This window comes from Seriola lalandi, unplaced genomic scaffold, assembly GCF_002814215.2.
Source record: "Seriola lalandi dorsalis isolate HSWRI2012SDOR001 ecotype SW California unplaced genomic scaffold, Sedor1 jcf7180002054259, whole genome shotgun sequence".
NCBI classification, from domain to species: Eukaryota; Metazoa; Chordata; class Actinopteri; order Carangiformes; family Carangidae; genus Seriola; species Seriola lalandi.
The window spans coordinates 294050-298370 of NW_019524812.1; the positions used below are offsets into that span (position 1 = coordinate 294050).

Consider the following 4321-nt stretch of genomic DNA (forward strand, 5'->3'; position numbering starts at 1 on the left):
GTGTGTGTGTGTGGGCTCTGGCGGTTAGTTGCACGCTGGGAATCATCAGGCTTGTCCTCCCCAAAATTGGGTTTACAGACAGGCCGTCACTGGTCCAGAAACACACGCACACACAAATACACTGAACTCCATAGGAGAGGTCAGGAGTCAAAGTAACACATAGGACACAGTTGTATTAGAGGTATGTGGGTAGGTCCTTCTCCACCACCTGGGAAGAGAAACAAGCAGAAACTTTATTATGACAGAGATGGTTAATGACACCAGTCCAACACCATGGACAGAGATGAAATGTTCATTACAAAACAGATACATATTTCATATAAATAGCCTGAATAAACTTTTAATGGCTGAAATGAACAGTATTTTAACTTAATCAAAAATAGCAGGAAACTATAATATGCACCAACATTATATGAAAGATTTCATACTTCACAGCATGCACAGAAATATTATTAAAAACTAGAGCGAATGCCACTTACGCTGGGATCATCTGTTGGGCCATACCGCTTCACCACTTGTCCTTCTCTATTTATAAGAAACTGTTGAAGAATGAGACATCAAAATATTAGCACAAACATGGATTTTCATACAACTGTGGAAAGAAAATACAGCAAAATTTGACTGTGAATGATTCTTTTACAGGTATACTGCCAACAATATTAACAAATTACCTTAGTGAAGTTCCATTTGATGTTACTGTGGAGAGACAGCGAGAGAAAAAATGTTATTACAATACAACTTTAATCATTAACACCAATACTGCTGTTTCAGCCTTCATGGAGCACAGTGTGTAGTCCACTTGAATTTAAGTTGGCTGCAACAAAAGCGAGTACTTTGTATTTTTCTCCTTCTATCTTCTTTCTTTATTCTGTAGGTCTCACTCATATTTCAAGAATTCAAATTATATTGACCACACGTTGTTAGACAACCATTGTTGACTGTGTAACTTCTATTATGACTGATAGTGTCCAAGGTCCTACAGACAGGAATGAAGGGAGAAGGCTACCTTAGGACACTGCACAAACCCAGTTCCAGACAAGTGTAAGTGAAGAATGACAAAAAGCAAGATGTAGGAGCCAATTAAGACATCTACTATAAGTAGGAACTAACCTGTGTAGGTTCAGGTGCCACCCGGAAAGGGAAACAGATTTTTGACCACACCCGCATTCACACACACACACACACACACTCCTTGCTGAATTCGAGTCTTTCCCAGCTATGGCCTTTGGCAGTGAACCTGACCATAGATGTGTATAAGAGACAGGAACTAGTTCATCAAAGTCTGGTTAAGGCCTGCTCTTTTGTTAAAACCACCTGTGACAAATGACAATATGAGAGGTGCTATAGAAATACCGTTAACATGAAGTGAATGGAGTGAAGTCCCCAGCATATAATCCTTATGTCAAGTGTTAAAGCTCATTCATGGTCAGGTTCACTGCCAAAGGCCATAGCTGGGAAAGACTCGAATTCAGCAAGGAGTGTGTGTGTGTGTGTGTGTGTGTGTGTGTGTGTGTGTGTGTGTGTGTGTGTGTGCGTGCGTGCGTGTGCGCGCGCGTGTATTCTTTGAGTTTTCTGTGAACGCCAACTTTGCTCCTCTCACCTTGTCTTTTGACGTTCATGCTCAATATATGTTGCATCTTGTTTGCATAGATGTGAGTCTTATCACAAACACAGCTAAATGCTGAGTCATGCAGCACATTCAGAGCATGAAGAGAAGTAATGCTGACAACTCATGCTGTCCTGATGTGTTGTATCTATAAGCAAAGTGGAGTCAGAGCCAAAATGTTACTGATATTAATAAGTGCTCTGGATTTAAAGAAGTGCAGGTGTCCTGGTGGCTTAGCGGCTAAGACACATATCATAAACATTAAATACTATCAACTGAACTACTGTCAATGGAGATAACTCTAACTACTTTAAATAGTGTTTGGTTGTTAAACTTACAATAATGTAATTCATAAACTGAAAAAAAGAATTACGACCTTAATTTTAACCACAACAAATTGTTAATTCTCTTTGATTTTTCTAGATCATCCTCAGGCCTCACTCTGGACAGTTCACATTGTAACTACTTGTTTTTTCTACCAGAGACCTTGTAGTTTCTCTGTTGACTGTTCACAGCGAGGCCTGTTTCATATCCAGAGTAATCATGTCATTGTTGGTGAGCCTCTCGGGTAAAAGGTTTTGATGCTTTGAGCACCACAAATGTAATTTCTTTCACTTGAATTGTGTTGGGTGGCAGCAGACAACAGGAGGAGTAAAATCTGTTAATATAGGTGATGCTATCAAGGCTTGTATTTAGGTTAACAAAACCCTTCCTCCTCAGTGAAATTCTCAACAATCAGCCTCTTGGCCTAGATATCACAGAGTTCAACATGCAAAGTGTGGCTGTCATGCAAATGAGTTCAGGTGAAGCTGCTCTGGGCCGAGTCTTCATGTCAGTCTGTATCTGCTCTACTGTTATTTTACTGTGACAAATAGAAAAGCTGAAGTGAATTCATTCAAAGTGAGCAGTGGTAGAAGAAGTTTTTCTGATCCTTTATTGGAGTAAAAGTAAAATAAAACAGTGTAAACACAATTAATTACATATAAAAGTCCAGCATTTTACTGATGTAGCAGACCAAGGTGGAGCTAGTTTTACCTACTTCATAGTTAGTTCAGTAGTTTAGCCCAGTGCTTCCCAAAGCAAAAAAGGAAAGTTATATATACATACATATCACATTTTCTCTCATCTTTGCTCTTTTTGTGAAATATTAGATCATTTTATCTTTATCTTTATCTCAAACATTTGAGAAGTTAAGAGGCAAAACATCTCTGGTGAAAGACTAACAACTCATCAGAAACTTGAGAAGAGGCCCCAGATAAACACGGTGTTTTTATGCCTCTGTGCTGGCGACAGCCAGGGACGGAGACATTATGCTTTTGGGTTGTCCGTCTGTCCCATCCTTGTGAACGTGATATCTCAGTAACGACTTAAGGGAATTTCTTCAAATTTGGCACAAAAATTCACTCTGACTCAAATATGAAATGATAAGAGTTTGGTGGTCAAAGGTCAAGCTCACTGTGACCTCACAAAACATGTTTTTTGCCTTGTGAATGCAATAGCTTGGGAACTCCTCATGTGAAACTCTTCACATTTGTCACAAAGGTCCATTTGGATTAAAAAATGAACTGATTTTGGTGGTCAAAGGTCAAAGTTCAACATTATGGTGACCTCACGTTCTTCTGAATGTAATATATTAGCATCACCCATCTGGCACAAACTTTCAGTTGGATTCAAGGATGAACTGATTAGAGTTTGGTGGTCAAAGGTCAAGCTCACTGTGACCTCACAAAACACATTTTTGGCCTTAACTCACGAATCCATGTGCTAATTATGATACAATTTAACATTAAATATCCAATAGGATAAAATAATGAAGTGATGACATTTTATATGAAAATAAATCAAAGGTTAACTTCACTGTGACATCATAAGGTTCTGCAAAAACACACTTGCCATTATTCAATACTGTAAGTCAGGACGTGGAGATTTTGAGGAGGAGATTGCGAGGCGGTAATTCATTTTGTAAGCGGTCACAGGCCAGAATGGTTGGGAACAATTGGTCTTGTCATTTATTAGCTCAAGCAGTCACCTAATGGAAACACTGCTACCTTTGGACAGAGCCAGACTGGCTGTTTCCCCCTATTTGCAGTCTTTATGCTAAGATAAGCTAACAACCTGTTGCTCTTACTTCATATTTACCATGCAGACATGAGAGTGTCATCGATCATCTACCAAAATGTCAAACTTTATGTCAAATCCTGTACCTGAAAGTAACTAGTAGGACTAATTATATAACTGTCAAATACATGTGGTGAGGTAAAAAGCTCAGACTTTCCCTCTGAAATGAGGCGATGTTCAAGTACCTCAGAGCTGCACTTATGTACAGTACTTGAGTAAATATACTTAGCTACTCTCCACGATAAAACTGAACAGAAGAGACTCTCTATACCATCATATAAGACACACACACACACACACACACACACACACACACACACACACAGTTGTAGCCTGTGCATTCCTGCTGTGTGGGAGCCAAGCAAGGGGAAGTCAGTGAAGGGAAACGAAAGGAGAGCAGCATAGTTGAAGCTTTCTTTTTCTCCAGAGTCTCTCTTTCACTCTTTCTCCTCCTGTCGTTTGTGCCCTTCTCTCTTTTGTCCCCTAATTGACTCTCCTACGCAGCTCTGCATACCTGTGTGTACGCCGATACTGCTGTGCACCTCGTTTGTACATACACACCTATAGGCATGTGCGCGCGTACATGCACCCACCCAC

At 39.8% G+C, this 4321-nt stretch overlaps 1 protein-coding gene and 1 long non-coding RNA gene across 2 annotated transcripts in view; one reads left to right on the forward strand and one right to left on the reverse strand.

The window, feature by feature from the left end:
- The window catches only part of LOC111654141 (uncharacterized), a 46860-nt gene that overhangs the window by 8117 nt on the left and 34422 nt on the right, over positions 1-4321 (forward strand). The gene's annotated exons all lie outside the window — the stretch shown is intronic.
- On the reverse strand, positions 7-829 carry LOC111654142 (uncharacterized). Its single transcript, XR_002760723.2, has 3 exons — positions 672-829; positions 480-539; positions 7-208 (listed from the first exon to the last, which is right to left on the reverse strand). It is a non-coding gene; the product is annotated as an uncharacterized LOC111654142 (long non-coding RNA).